Source organism: Panthera leo, chromosome C2 (genome assembly GCF_018350215.1).
Source record: "Panthera leo isolate Ple1 chromosome C2, P.leo_Ple1_pat1.1, whole genome shotgun sequence".
Classification (NCBI taxonomy): domain Eukaryota; kingdom Metazoa; phylum Chordata; class Mammalia; order Carnivora; family Felidae; genus Panthera; species Panthera leo.
In genome coordinates this window covers 47,584,950-47,601,880 of record NC_056687.1, presented here as the reverse complement: position 1 = coordinate 47,601,880, position 16,931 = coordinate 47,584,950, and the positions used below count along the sequence as shown (strand labels likewise).

At 37.8% G+C, this 16,931-nt stretch overlaps 1 protein-coding gene and 1 non-coding gene across 2 annotated transcripts in view; both read right to left on the bottom strand.

Annotated features, from left to right (window-relative positions):
- CMSS1 (cms1 ribosomal small subunit homolog) overlaps nucleotides 1-16,931 on the bottom strand; it is a 380,184-nt gene that overhangs the window by 153,615 nt on the left and 209,638 nt on the right. The gene's annotated exons all lie outside the window — the stretch shown is intronic.
- Nucleotides 6,567-6,639, bottom strand: TRNAK-CUU. The gene has a single exon. It is a non-coding gene; the product is annotated as a tRNA-Lys (tRNA).

The following is a 16,931-nucleotide window of genomic DNA, read 5'->3' as shown; positions in this document are numbered from 1 at the left end:
TACCCTAAATTAAAAAATTCACTTTAACCCCATAAACATAACTGAGGCTTTACAAATGTTGTGATCATATAAAAATTCTCCTCTGACTTTATGGCTGTTAGAATAATTTTCCGGTTTACTTAAATCTCTCTAGTTTTATAAACATGTTTTTCTGAAGGAAGTTAATAACACTGTTGGTCCATATCCTTCTAGATATCATGGTCTAGAGCTGCACCTTCTAATAGGATAGTCATTGGTCATATGTGGTATTGAGCACTTGAAGTAGCACTTGCTGATTCACGTTAAGATATTCTCTAAGCATAGGGGCACCTGGGTGGCTTAGTTGGTTGAGCGTCTGACTTTGGCTCAGGTCATGATCTCGCAGTTTGTGAGTTTGAGCCCCGCGTCTGGCTCTGTGCTGACAGCTCAGAGCCTGGAGCCTGCTTTGGATTCTGTGTCTCCCTCTCAGTCTCTCAAATTAAATAAACATTAAAAAAATTTTTTTAAAAAGATATTCTCCAAGTATAAAATACACAGCAAAATTCAAAGAATAGAAAAAGAATAAAATATGTCATTAACAGTTTTCTAGAATTGACTACATGTTGAAATTATAGTATTTTGATATAATAGATGAAATAAATATAATATTAAAATGGATAGAAAAGAAGAGATTATAAAATAGTTTTCTTGGAAAGCTATTACATAACAGTGATATGGAAAAAAAAAAAAAAAGAAACCATTTAAAGGCAACCAAGAAATATTCCCTTAACTGAATGAAACAAGTTTCTGCCTCCCCTATGGCAAAATTTCTTCATTGGTTTGGTGGCATGGAAAAAACTCATGGTACTTGGATTACCAGGAACCAGAGGGTTGTATAAGGTTCATGTGAATGCCTCTTCATTTAAAATTTAAGAAAAAAAATGCTTATAGATTGCTCATTTATTTATGAATTTAATTTTTCAATACATTTTGTCTAAGGGACTTGAAAATATCCATGGCTTTAACTGCCACACCACTAATCTAATCATCTTAGAAGCACTAACTTGAGACACACACAAAAATCTGGATAGTCATTCTGAATATACACTTATGATATCAGAACAACTCCTAAAAAGTTAAATAAGATAAATAGGCCTTAAAGCTTCTTGGACAAAGACAAACCCCAGTATTTTGCTTAAGAAATATATGAAGATGACTTTCCTCAACAGCTGAAGTTGCTTTCTGATACTTAAATAACTGACAGTCACAATAAAAAAATGGCAAAGTACAAAGCTGCAGTCATTGAGATATCCTACTTTGGGGGAAAAACCCCACTTCAGACAGATATATTTACATGCACACACTACTCACAGATGACAATGGACATTCTCCTGAGGCTGTTTATTTAATAGAAAGTCTTGGCTTATAAAGCATGCCCCTCCTTCTCATTAGGAAAACTGACACTGATATTCTTTATCAACAGTATTTTAAGAAAGTCTTTTTTGAATTATGAGGGTTTCCCCACCATACATCTGAGCTCACTATCTTACCTAAGTAGTAGATATTTTCTGTCATGTTTAAAAAGCATGTGTCTGCTCAGTTTTACTGATAAGGAAATATGCTAAAGTGACCAAAAGCGGTCAATTTAGATGGGATTTAAGGCCCCAAATAATTGTTTCCATAATTTAGGCACCAGAAAGAATCTTTGGGATTACTGGATATAAATGACAACCTTTTAACTAATGTTGATTCCAAAGGTGCATTCCTTACTAATGCTAGTGTGAAAATGCTAGTGAATTCTTTTCTATTACATCTGGGCACAATCAGAATGCTAACATTCTGCAGCCTGTACATTATAAATAAATAACAGACCAAATAACTTCTTCCTGCTGCCATGTGCATATATTTTCTCCAGACAAGAAGTGGTGCATTAGCACATATTTGTCTTTTGGCTGCAGCCTTTTTTCTGAGTTCCTGGACATACTGGTGGGACAGTCAAAAAAAAAAAAAAAAAAAAAAAAAATCAATGTTGTGACCACCAGGAAATTATCTCTTGATGGAGCCTTGTGTCTGTAATCACGAGCATCCAGTCTTGCCAATTTCACTGGATGATGATGCAAATTTACTTTTTTCTTAAAATGTATTAATGAGTCATTAATGTAAGCAAAAGAAAGCATGGCAGGGTGAATAATAGCCACCATATTTCTTCAATCAAACATCCATACTTTGTGCCTGTTTGTGGTTTCAAAGATCTGGATTAAGTAACATGATTCACATCTGAAAAGGCTGCTAAAAACTGGATTTTGGTTATCATTCGGTCACACATAAAACAGCTACTTTTGCACTACATTCCCACATTTAGAAAAAAATGAAATTGCTTCCTCTGAGGCAGGTATATTGCATACTTAACTTCTGAATCCTAAAAGCAATTCATGGAAAGAATAAAATTTAGATGGATAAGAACAGGGCTAAGTCACCTCATAATTCTCAATATATAAGGGATTTTCATTTAATTCTGATCTGTCAAAGAGGCACTTTCTGAAATTCATTAAGCTTTCCAGTTTTCCTGTGGACTATTTAGAATGCTCCTATCCTAATATTTGCTTTCTATATTATGGGGTAAGAATTTAGGGTAGGGCAGCTGAGGGGCAGTAAAGGTTTTGGTGTAGGTAAGTTACCATTAGAGCTCAACTTAGGAATTTAGGTCTTGTAGACAGTGTTTGCTGTGGAAGTTTTACAAGTATTAGTCATGACCTTCAAGCAGATAACAGCAAGCTCTGTGATTTTCAAAGGGGATGTGGGAATGAGGGTTTTGATGGAAGCTTTCCAGAGCTGCAGCTGCTGTACTTGTGGGTTTTTCATTGGTTGTCACTTGATAGAGGTAGGGCGGGAGGAACAATTCTTTGAGGGCAAGTTCAGACAGCGAATAGTTCAAGGCTGCAGGCTGCCTAGAAACTGCAAGCAATGAATGGACACACAAACCGCAAATATTAAAAGACACAATTGGTGTGAGTTTTCACGGTTTTAGGGTACTGAAATTATTCTGTTACTGTACAATAACCACACAGAGTAAAATGAACATAAAGTATGGATAGTCAGCAACATACTTGAGGATGGGTTTTCCAAATTCGGTTTTGTTTTGTTTTGCTAACATTTCTTACCATGGCAATGGTACAGTGGAGACAGCATAAACTTTCATGTCAGGGAGACATAGGTTTGGCCCTGCTACTTTGTGTGTATGTGACTAGGCCTCAATATCATCTTCAAGGAGAATAATAGCGACCTTGCAGGGCTGCTGTGGGAATGAATGGGATTATAGATGTTAGGTGGCAGCAGATAGTGGCTGTTCAAAAAATGTTTATTATATTATCATTATCATAATAATTAAGACTCCTTTGTTATAAGTAACCACACTACCAGTTATGCAATTATTATAGGTGAGCTGACCTACGAAACAACAAAAGCTTTATTCAACTGCATGTAAATCATTCACACTGTTTTAATAAATGGCCCTTTATGATTTTGAGTTTATGGGAGTTTAAAAATTTTACCAATATAGCTTTTATGTCTTAAAAACAGATTTTTATGGGTTCTTTCACCACGCAGAAGACATATTCTATGAGAGCTTTACAACGACATGAAATAGTTTGTGCTAAGGAGGAATATGGCTAACTGCCTCCTCCCTGATTCAGACAAGCTTCTCAATGATTCACTGATAACGAAAACCACCAGCTGCCATTACTAATAAAATGTCCTATTGGTTCTGCATACCATATGGGAAACTCCAAGTCACATGTCCCTTTCTAATTTTTGCTTTTCTTCTCAAAGGCCAGCTAAAACCTGCCTTTCATAAATTTTAGGACAGTAAATCAAAATAGAGAATGTGGAATTTGACCTAGTACCAACTCAGCTTACCTAAATAGAATCAAGAGTCAGGGCATCATCCATCTACTCTCCCTGCATACACATACCCATCAGTCATTTCCCCTACCACATTTAAATCATCTGTCCTCAGGTATCATATTCTGTGTCTTCACGTTTTAACACCTATGGTCTTCTCAGATTTATTCCTCTAGGGCAGGGGTTAGCACACTATGGCCAGTGGGTCAAAATGTGGTCTACAGTCTATTTTTGTATAGCCCATGAGAATTATTTTTACATTTTTAAAGAGTTGGGAAAAAAAATAAAAATTAGAGTAATTTTTCATGATACATGAGAAATAAAATTTAAATTTCAGTGCTCATAGTTTTATGAGAACACAGCCCTGTTCATTTGTTCATGTATTTCCTATGGCTGCTTTTGTGTTATAATGATAGAGCTGACTAGCTGCTATAGAGACCGCAAGGCTGGCAAAGCCTAAAATATTTACTATCTGACCTTTTACAGAAGTTTGTCAACACTGTCCTAGGGGGTCTTTCTCTTAGGATAAAATAAGGCAAATACACAAAAGATACACTGCCTAATCTCTCTATCGAGCCAGCTTTGGAAAGGAAAGAACCCAGTTTGGCTTTTCAGTAGGGGTGGAATGAGACCATAAAAGAAAGTTAATTCACACAGGATATAGGAGAAGTGGGTCTCAGGTTTTGTTTTTATGTTGGTTCTAGTCCTGTAACGTGGCTTCTCTCTTGTTGGGCTTTCAGTTTCCTTCATGTTTGAAAAAAAGGCTCCTTCACTGCCTTAACTGGATCACTATTATAATACATGAAACCCTCCTGCCATCTCCGCCCTTACTCCACGTCCCAAATCAATCCAGGGCCAGTGCAAACGAGGGGAATGAGGATACTGGAAACTTTCCCATAGGACTTCAGGATGAAGTGTGAAACCCAGTTTTAACCTTTGGAGATGGGTCCCCAGTGTGACCACATATCTACTATAATAAATAATTCATCCTAGTCTCCACTGGAGAAATGGGGTACCTTAAGGCATATGAGACTGAATCACTTGTTTTCTGGAAATTCCCTATTATAAATATGACTGTTAAGCACATAGTTTAAAACTGTTTTTTTGTCTGGTACATTACCTTTTAAATTATAGCAGAAAAAAATAAGCTCTAAAATTGGACAATGGGTGGAGATGGGATGGACCAAGAGATAATTTTCAAAACAAAGTAGTATGCAGAGATTTTCTATGCACACAGATATTACCAGTTGGCAAATAAGTTTCTTTCTTTCTTTCTTTTTTTTTTTTAGAGAGAGAGAGAGACAGCCCATGAACATGGGAGAGGGGCAAGGGGAGAGAGAATCTTTTTTTTCTTTTTTTAAATTAATTGATTTATTTTGAGAGAGAGAATGACAGCACGAGTGAGCAAGGGAGAGGCAAAGAGACAGGGAAAGAGAGAGAATACCAAGAAGGCTCCATGCTTTCAGCACGGAGTCTGTCTTGGGGCTCAGTATCACAAACCAAACTGTGAGATCGTGACCTGAGCCAAAATTAAGAGTCAGATGCTTAACTGACTGAGCTACCCAGGTGCCACAAGAGAGAGAATCTTAAGCAGGTTCCATGTTCAGGCAGAGCCTGATGCAGGGCTTGATAGATCCAACAACCCTGGGATCATGACCTGAGCTGAAATTGAGAGTTGGACGCTTAACTGACTGAGCCATACCAGTATTGCAGCAAATACATGTCTAATTAGAGTTACTATCTCATGCATTTAATAATGTAATACTAACCTATAAATTCTCATTTCTCAGCTAACAATAGGCTATATATAATTGCACAGTAAAGAAATTTTATCATGATTTACATTAAAAATAATTTAGCCCTTACTGGGTTGCAGATTAACCAAATACTTTTAACATTCCGAGTCCTTGCTGTATAGTAGGAAAGCTGACTGATTTCGATATCATGGATCTCCCTTTCACTATGTAGCTAATTTGTATTTGTGTGGTCATGGAAGACTAGTTATTGGGTTTCTGTCTAGTGTAGAAGGTTAAATTGCCTATGGGTACAATGATTACTCATCATTCCAAGAGGTGAACAGAGCTTGGAGTCTTGGCCTGCTTTTTGGTCATACTGAATTACTAATGCACCTTTGGAACAGGTGTTCTCAGAGGGAAAACAGGTTCTGAGAAAAGACTAGAGTGGATAACACATGCATGAATGAGAGTGAACAGTAATTTTTGTAAGTAGAGAGGACAAATAGCTGATTACAACTGTAATGAAAGGCATCCAAACTCATTAAAATTAGAGCTGGTAAAACCCTTAGAGAACTCTTGAGTACAAGTTTCCTTCATGGAAAATCAGCATGCATGTCAGGTAGCCATTGTACAGCTTTTGCCTGGTCACTCACTCATTTCTGGTGGCAGAGAGCTCCCTTCTTCACCCAGGCCAGCTTACTCGTGGTACAACTCCAATGACTACAGTCAAAAAAATGCCCAAGAAAGTATGGAAAAGAATATTTAGCTAGAAAATAGGAGTTCCAAATCCCAACTCAGTCCTACATTAATTCTAGTTGTGTGACATTGAAAAAGTCTTTGGTATCCTCTGGGCTCAGTTTCCTCATCTGTAAAATAGGGTCTCTACGGTCCTTTCCAGTTCTGACTTTTCTTCTTCTCCTCCTCCTCCTCCTCCTTCTTTTTTTTAAAGATTTTATTTTTAAGTAATTTTCACACCCAACATGGGACTTGAACTCATAGCCCTGAGATCAAGAGTCTCATGCTCTCCCAACTGAGCCAGCCAGGTGTCCCTGAATTTCTCTACTTCTATAATTTCCACTTAATGCTACTGAAAATCAGTTGTGAGAAAGCTGCAAAGAGCTGTGAAGTTTTTCTTCTTACAAATTCTCACTTATGTCACAGTGTACTGCCTCTGAATGTTCCAGGACTTTCTAAACTTAGACCTAACACTTGGTCTTTACCTCAGCTTTCCAGATTACTTATAGCTTGATTATGTTGGGCTATTCATATATCAAATATTATCATGTCCCAGAATCTGCCTATTTAGTCACCAGATGGCCAAGGTCAAGCTACAAAATCCCTCTAAGTGGCTCAGTTTGGATTGCCCAATTCTGGGCAAATCTCAGTAATGTTTTACTGTTCTCGTATGCTGAACTAAAAAAGCCTTGCTCTATCTTCTACAGAATGTTAGTAAACTGCTCAACATTTGATTCCTTTTTATGATTAGAATACATAGGCCAGAATAAACCATGAGCTCAAGGACAAGTTACACCTATCATAAAAACTGCAATTAGTGTACCTTTGGTATAGTCTAAGTATATATAATTATTTTTTTAGAAGCAAATGCTATACATTTCAATGTGATAGTAACTTGGCAAAGTTGCAAATGCAACAGTAAAATGAATGACCATTTAGCATTTAATGTATGTAACTAAAGTGGATACAATTAAAAAGACTGAATGTCCCTGGGGAACATTACTTTATTAAACAGTCCTCATAACCAAAATCTGTAGTGTTATGTAACTAAAACAAAACTTATTTCCTGTACAAATAAATACATTTAGTTATTTTATTAAGATATTTTAAAATAAACTTACATTTTAGTTTTAAATATGAAAATAAACTAGTTTTTTCCCAGTCATTTAAGCACCTCTAACCCCCCACTTTTTTTTAACAAAAGGAAGGCAGTCTGGGTGCTGAAATAACTGCTAACAAAAGACTGACTTGGTTGAAGAACATCCCCAGGATGTATATATGTCAGACTTGAGTAAAAAATTATATGAAAAAAATTACCACTACAAATAGTTCATAGTAATGATTCCTGAGTCTTCCATTGGATTTTAATAACATCCAAACTCCTTACCTTGGTCTGAAACATTTGGCCCTGTTTACCCCTCCAACGTCTTTTCCTACCACCTTCCCCCCTTTCTCACTACTCTAGTTTCACTTGCTCTTTTCCAAGGTGGACAGGTTTTTTCCACCTGAGTGTCTTTACATATGCTTTTCTCTCTCCTTGTATGCTCTTCCTCTTCCTCATTGCTTATCTAACTCTAAACCCTGTGTTGGGGAGAAAGCAAATCATACTGTTTAAAGGTTTCCTACTTTTCAGAGGTTTAGAAGTTCGCTCAGGAGGCTGAACTAATTTAAATAACATTTTCCATATTCAAAACATCAATATACTGGAAAAACTGTGTTGTGGCATAAAACAATAAGCATACACTAAAGTTCAGCAGAGTGAAGTAGAAGGAGCCAGTGTGTAGGAGTGGAGTGGAAGAGTTCTTCAATGGTTTCCTGAGCAGGGCAGGTGTAATGATGCAGCCACGTGCTTGTCTCCAAGCTGCTAGGTACAGCTGGGGAGGTGCTTACTCTTCTTTTTGACCCTAGGTCAAAGAGGGTATAGGATGGATTTGGCCCATTGAAGAGTTCTGTTCAGTCCAAAGTTGAAAAATTGTTTTTTTTTTTTAATGATTTATTTATTAAGTATTTATTGAGCACCTACTATGTGTGAGGCACATTTCTAGATTCTAAGTATATACAGCAATGAAGAAATATACAAAAACATTTGGAACCTATATTATAATGTGGAAGATAGGTAGCAAACAAGAAAAATATGTAGCATATAAGATTTTGGTATGTGGTGAACAGAAAACAAAGTCGAGAAGGGCAGAGGAAGGGTAGTGTATGCATGTGTGTATGGCTACCAGCTTAGATAGTGTGGCTAAGGAAGGCCTCATGGAGAAGATGACATTTGAGCAAGGGGTTGAAGGGGGTGATTGGGTCTTAGAGATACCTGAGAAAGATCATTCCTAGCAAGGGAAGAGCAAAGGCAAGCGTCATGATGAAGAAATGAACAGGTGAATCCAAGGAACAGACAGGAGGCCACTGTGGCTGCAGAGATGAGGTCAGAGGGCCTTTATGGGACATTGGGAAGACTTTGGACTTTGCTGAGTGAGATGGGAAGCCTTTGGAGGGTTATGAAAAGAGGAGCAACACGAACTGGCTTATGCTTCAATAATATCCCTCTGACTGCAGGAGAGAAAGCATGGAAGGGAGACCAACTGGGAAGCTACTGCAGCAATCCTGGAGAGAGAGAACAGTGGTTTGGGCTATAGTAGCACAAAAGAGATCTGTAAAAAGTGATCAGATTCTGAATATATATGAATATATATGGAGGGTAGATCCAATAGGATTTCCAGATGGACTAGATGTAGGTTTTGAAAGGAAGAGATCAGTCAAGGGCAACTCCAAGGTTTATAGTTTCACGTGTAAGAAAGAAGTTGCTAACATTTAAAATCAGGAGACTTAATAACTGAGACTTCCAGCTTCTCCTAAAACACTAGAAGATATGGTCAAATGTATACTTGTATTTTTCACAAGACAAAAATCAGCTGGAGATGGGAAGCAGCTTCCCCCTGGAGATAGGACACTGGCCCTTTGGAGCGCTCTCCCTGCTGTCTTATACCTGGCCTTTTAGGTAGTAGACAGCTGTCTATCACTGCTGCCTGATTGCCATAGGGCAGCTTGAGTTTAAGACCCCTGCCCAAAGTTCTCTCATAAATTCACTGTCTTACAATACAACATAAACATACCCATAAATTCTGACTAAAGAAAGGAGGGTTTTGACAAAGTATTTGTTTCTAAACGAGTATAATAAGGGCACCTATTATTCTAGTTTTCCCCTCCATAGTGATTTGACAACAATCTGAGACAGAGGTCCACCCTCTGTCCTCCTTCTCAGTGAAAAGAGAAACCCTAGAAGAAAACCCCCTTCTGCATATTCTGACTTCATCAGGTCTAAATCCCACTCACTTGACAGTCTGTGTCCCCACTGCCCAATAGTGACGTATGGCACGTGGACCATATCGAGTCCAGCACCATTTCTCTCTATACCCATGATCTGTAAACAAGGGTGCTCTGAGATCTAAGTCGGTACCAAGGGACACTGGCTCCAGGCTGGTGGTATCACCAGCAAGATCGGTGACTGGCAAATTACTTCTTTTCTCTGGGCTTCTGTTCCCCATCAACCAAGAATGGAATTGGACTATAGTAAGGTTTCTCCAGATCTAATGTGTGAACAATTACCTTGCTCTAGGTGGTTATTCAGCTTCACTTACATAAGGCTCATTGGCTTAGAATAAAGTGCTTGGTAATATTATCCCTGTAGAAGATCTGTTTCCCTTCAGCAAATAAAAATAATGTATACCCAAATATCTTTTCTGTTGTCTGTAAGGAGCTCAGTTAAATGCAATGTTCAATAATAACAAAACTTTTTACGTCAGGGATTTAAGTATAGCATTTCCCCCCTTCTTTCATATTCATCCTAATGGTTTTGATTTTATTTTTAACTGCCCAGTTGTAGGTGTATTTTGACTCTAAACAACATCAAATATTTTCTGAAAGGGGGTGAGGCAAGAGGTAAGCACTGGACGGATGGGGCAAGATAAGGAAAGTGATTAAAAAAATCTTTCCAACTTGATACTAGAAAAGTCAGCACATATGGTTTGTGAAAGAGATCATATAAATATAAACCTTACAGTGCTGCCTCAACCTAAAAGCGACTTTGTCTGAGGTCCACACCCTTTAACAATTTGTTTTTAGAGGGACAAAAGCAGCTATGAACAGTATGGGGCTGTGGATGGATAAGGAGGACAAGGCCTACTGAAAAATTCTTCCATGCAGCATCTCTCTTTCTTATTAATTATGGTCATTTAAAGACAAAAGTGATAGATTTCATAACCTACATTAACTCCTTCTAATAAAGAAGGATCAGTTTTGATATCAAGAGGAATTTAAAGACAGACGTGCGTTAATTAGTAACATAAAAACTATGGATAAAGTATCTCTATATATTTGCATTCATAAAGGGCCAGGGTATCAGTGCTCCTCTGGTACCATAGGAAAACTCTGGCTTGAGAGTGAGGACACCCAGCTTGGCTACCAACCGGTCTGACAACCTTGGGCAAGTCATGTAACCACCCTGGGTCTCATTTGCAAAATGAAGAAAATGATGAGAGTACAGATTCAGAAGTTCTCGTAACTGAGCTCCACCTACCCAATTCTGTCCTTTTGTTTAGCTCAGGACTGAGCCCACACATACTGAATCCTAGAGGCCAGAAGGCTATTCTCTAGTGTGCACCATGCACTTCTTCCAACTGCTTCAATTATGTTTGTTCCCAAACCTGTTTATGCCCGTTGGACTTGTTATTGTAATCATATAATTTAATCAAATACTATATAGAGTGATGAAATATGACAGTGAAAGGCAGGAGTTGTTTGCATGTAAAAACATTGAGCAGTTTGAGAAGAACTGATAAATGCAAAACCCTTAAAACAGCTATCAAGGCAGGTACAAGTTAGATAAAGTCTAAAAAGAATGGAAAATAAATTGTTGAAATCTAGAAAGATTCCTTCTAACGTCTTAATGCTACTTTAACAACGTTGAAAACCATAGAAAATGCAATCATTAAGGTATAATTAATGCAAGAAAAATGTTAGGAAATTATAATCAGCAGACCTATAATCAAAGAAAAGGCCTTGGCCCCACATCAAGGCTTCTACTGTAATGGGAGGGAAGTGAGAACCACAGTAAAATGTCACAGAGGCCCCATGCTCTTATTTAAAACCAGATGAAACAGGCAATGATGACACTGAAAGAACTTCCCAGGAAGAAGCTAGGGAAGGAGAGGGAAAGTGGAGGATGGGGTTAGGGTTGTGGGAAGGACAGGCAGACAGACACACAGATATCACTTTTGACAGTCTGGCTTGCCCCTGCCAGTCTATCAGCAGAAGGGAGAATGAATCCATTTCTGCGGAGGATTACAGGCTGGTCTCAAAGTTCCTAAGAGGTAAACGTTTCTTTAACTACTAGAGTTAGTAGTTAAACTCTGCCCCTGCCTCCTCAGAGTGTGTGTGTGTGTGTGTGTGTGTGTGTGTGTGTGTGTGTATATATATGTATATGTATACATACATATATATACACACACACACACACACACACATATACACATATATGTATTATATACACAATTGACAAATTGTTTAATGAGTAATAGTATATGTTGAATTTACCTGGGCAAAAGACATTGAAAATGAGAACACAGGATGCTCTGATTCCGTGAGAGTAAGACATACAGAGCATGAATAGTCCCAGGTAGAAATAATAGTTTTCAATGGCAAGACCAGGCCTGTAATTTTCTGCAGCACACCATGACATCATGGTTTATATGAGGCCAACTCCATAAATCAAGCTTTACCTAATTAAAGATTCTTCTGGAGATCTACATTATTAGAGCAAATAATTAAAACTGCCTAGGCAATAATACAAGCCAGATCTGTTTACAAAAGTGTTCTCCCTACCCCCAACTCTTTTAGTCTCACTACCACTTAAAGATCTTTCACATTTAGTAAATTATAGACTTAGAGCATTTCTTTTAGTCTGACTTCACTTTCAAGGAATTCTTCAATTAACTTTACGTTGCTTTAAGCTGTTCATCCAACGAGAAAACAATCTGTGGTTTCTGACTCCTTCGCGTGCCAATGGCTGCCATCCATGTTTGACTTTCAGACACACTGTCTCTTGAGAGCCAGGCTCTGTTTTCATAAAACCAGCCAGTTGTCATAGCATTTTGACAAGCACTATAGAAAACAAGGAACAATACTCCGTGGTGGCTAAACTGAATTACCACTGCAAGGGTGACACCGCACTGGGGCGTACATGACACCCACACCCAGCCGCCTGGCCTGAGCCAGAAGGTAACACATACTCCACTTTCATCTGTGACCTTTCCATTTTCAGGCACCATCTCTTCACCACCAATTCCTTTCTTTCCCCCTGCCCTCTTTTTCCCAAATGGCTAAAACACCCACAACTCGTGGAAAGGTGTGGCTACTCTTAACAACAGGCAAAAATGCCAGTGAAAATCTAGGAAGCCAGAGATTACACTGCCTTTGCAACGGTTACAGTGCATCTAGTATCAGATCTTCAGCCAAATACAGTGTAATGAAAAAGCATGAGCTCAGAGGTGGGACCTCAGTTCAAAACCGAACTTTCTCAGAATCTGGTGTAGCACCTCAGTTCTCTGCTTCTTCAGGCTCACGCACTGATTTCTGAAGAAGTGCAAATAATAACGGGGCAGTGGAAAATAACAATGAGAATTAATGGTGGAAATGAATGATGCGTTTGGATGAAATATATTTTTAGATTTTCTATCTATTATCCCTGGGTCAGACAGAATGGAATTTCTCTCCCTTTCCTTTCACCTTTGCTTAGCCAGTTTCTGAGTGTCCCTCACCTAAGTCCATCCTGTGGAAGCACCTGTGAACTCAACAGAACAATAAACTGAGAATGATATTTTGAAGGCCTCTTGGATACTCAAGCCCCAATATAAAATGCATATGCAGGTTTTCAAAATTCATGCTTATTGCTATTCCTGTTATGGGTGTGCAACTGTTGAAAACACAGGCCTTTCCAAAACAATGGAATGAACACTGGCAAAGCCATGGCATAAGCATGCAGGCAGAGCTAGGGGAACTAGAACGAATGCACAGGCTGGGTGAGCCCAAAGGCTGACAGTGGACTTGGCACTGGTTCAATATGGGCTGGCAATGAAAGGGGGACCAATGGAAGACCTGCTCTTAGAACAGAACTGTGCCTTGACTCCCCTCTTAATGCTGGTACTGCACCTGAATCAAAAGATCTGTAGGATTCTTGAGAGATCCAAAGTTACTCTAATATCATTCTTTTCCCTTGATCTTCCTCTCTATTTTATTTAAAATACCTATATGGATTTGATTATATGCTTTGTTCCCAAGCTATTGCACATTTTATGTGGAAAAAGAAAATAGTATTACTATGTTTATCTTGTGTCTCCTCCCTTCTTCTCTCCCTTCCTTTTTCATTCTCTGTCTCAGACAGACAGACAGACAGACAGACAGACAGGCACATACACGGGTGTAGCATGCAGGCTATTCTTCCTTCTCCATTAAAAAGATCAGAATTTCATAAAGTATCGTTCTTTCTTTAAACTGCACATCACTGTTTACACCGACCTATCTTTATGTCTATTCTCAGACTTAAAAAAGACTAACAACCAAGATACGTAATATAAAATTTACTAATTTCTTCAAAACATTGCTTTATGGAGGGCCATAATGGGGTCATAATGCTGATCTTGCTTCCAACTCAGAGCTCAAGACGGCTCTTCTCCTGCCTCTTTGTTCTCTCTGGGCCTTAGATTCTCTGAATAAAACAAAATGTTATAGAAATTTTCTCTCCAATGAGGCAGTTTTGAAATTCTGGGAGGAGTTCTTTCTCTCCTGAAGCTTTTTGCATAATCCTGTGTACTATTAGTTTATTTCTTGATGTATAGGTAGTAAAGATGCCTAAGTTGGAAGGAAACAAGGAACCAAGAAGAATATAGTTGAGGACACAAAAACTTAAGTTTCACTTCTTAGCAACTCCAAAGAATGAGCTTATTATGTATAATGAGAGTTCTGGAATGTGTCACCAGAAACGCAAGTGCTTTTAACAGTTTGTTTGATGCCCAGAATGGCAGTGACACTGAAATGACTATGTTCTCTAATTTTCTGGTGAGAATGGCAAGCTGGGGAATCCTGCATTAGGATTTGAGGTCTAGGCAATGAAGAAAGATCAAAATTATTCATTATTAAAAAAAAAAAGCCCTTTTTTAAAAAAGATTTTTTTAAAGTAATCTCCACATCCAGTGTAGACCTCGAACTCATGACCCTGAGATCAAGAGTCTTATGCTCTACTGACTAAGCCAGCCAGCCTGCCCTAAAATAGTTCTTAGTAATAAGTAAATAGCAACATGCTTACTGGCTTTGTAAACTTTAAATTAAATCATTAGAAATAAATGTTTTAAAAAACTTTAAGACTATTTGAAAACATATTATCAGTCATTATTAATTTTTAACCTGCTGTTCCTTCTGGTGAGAGTAGTATCAGAAAGGCTACCTTCCTGTCAATTTATAGCTCTGTCTTTTAGGCCTTGGCAAAAGATTGTACCCTATCTGTAGCCCTCAGAGAAGAACGGCCCAGAGCAATGCTGGATCTCATGTGATCTATTTCAGACCTTCAAAATACCTAGAACCTAATGAATTGATTGTTTCTAAGCCCATAGCATCTATCGTCTTTTGGAAGTTCAGTGATTACAGAGAGAATATTTTGGTTTTCTAGTGTAAACTTGTACAGATTTTGAACTTGGGGAACTTACAGCTTCTGGCTGTAAACTTGTCTTCTACTAAGAAACCACAGCACTAGACCATAAGTGAGAGGATCCAGCTTTTAGGAAATCTGCAACTGATTTATTTGCAGAATAACAAAGTGAATTGCAAAGAATGACATGAAATAGAAAATGGTGTGGGAGTAATAAAATATATGAAGATACAAAGGTTTTAAAAGATTGCAAGGAAATGAAGACATTAAATGCCACAAAATTTTAGAAAACAAAATTATAAGGTATATGATATGCCAGAAAAATTGTTGATTATAGTAAGGCTTTCCAGGGAGTAAAAAAACTTGCATGGCTAATTTCCCGAGTGATTACTGAATCAGAGATATTAATTAGAAAATAAAATTGCAGACGTGCCTGGGTGGCTCAGTTGGTTGGGCATCCGATTCTTGGTTTCAGCTCAGGTCATGATCTCATGGTTCATGGGGTTGGGCCCTGCATCGGGCTTTGCACTGACAGTGTGGAGCCTGTTTGGAATGCTCCCTCTCCCTCTCTCTCTCTGCCCCTCCCTTCTGCCCCCCCCCCACTCACTATCTCAAATAAATAAAAAGAAAGAAAATAAAACTGCATATAATATATAGAGATTTCAAGTCAGTTTTCTTGTGCCACACTCCTCCTAACCTCAATCTCATGGTAGCCACTTCCTCTAAAAAACAAAGAACTACTGCAGCTTTCCAGAATTCTCTTCCATAAATTCCAGGTGAATAAAAAAAATTAAATGAAAATAAGCCATGAAGTTAGATGACAATATAAGGAAAATTCTTATTCCTTAATGTTGTGATAACAGCTTGAAGGAAAGATTATAGAGTGAATCACACTCTTAGGAAAAGATACATCAGCTTACATTTATATACAGTTTAAAGAGAGAAGACTTTTAAATAGAAAAGGGAAAGAGTCTTTTAAAAGACTCTTTTAAATGGAAAGAGTAATTAGCTATATTCAAGGATTCTAGAAATAATTTTAGAGAAAAAAAGATCTCATACTGTCTTTATAAGGAGACCAAAATACCACAATTTAACTTTTAATGGTAGATAACCCAAGGATTCTCGTTTCTTCATCAACTGACTCTTCAAAAAAGATGTCAGTGTACATGCTGCTGGTAATACAAAGTGCATACAGAGGAATTTCGTTCTTTGGTTACTATGGTGCTTCCTCTTACTTTTATTTGGTAAGATGGATGCCAGGTAGATTTAGTACATAAATAGGACATAAATAGTACATAAATAGTACATAAATAGGGTTGAAGAGGCTAAAAAGGTGTTGAAAGGTGTGAAAGGATGTGATGAGCTAACTAACAGTTGCTAATGGTGGTACAGGTATGATTAACATGGTCTTGGGAGGTGCTAAAAACCTCATCCAGCTTTACTGCTCTAACCGGTACCACAGCCTTGGACATCTTTGCTCATCTAACACATGAGTTCTTACAGCTCTGTACTGCATACACCCTGGGTCACACTTCTCTCCAGCACTGAATTCATTTTCAGCTAAATTGAAAATTAGAGCCATATAATTTAACAAATATTTTATAAATGCTAATTTTTAATGATAGACATTTTTAGGACACATCATTTGACAAAGGAGAATATCAAAATGAGCCTGCTATAGAAGTTTCTACTAAGAATTCTATGGTATATTTTCACAAACTGAATTTGAAAAATTAATAAAAATCCATTATAGGTCAAAATTAAACCAAATCTCAAGCAAATGTAAAATGGTTCATAAGAAAGCTATGGACTATAATTAGATGGAAAATTGCTGATTAGTATTTCAAGACAAAACTAACTCTCACTTGGTCATTGGATAACATAGACTGAGGTGTTACAAAATC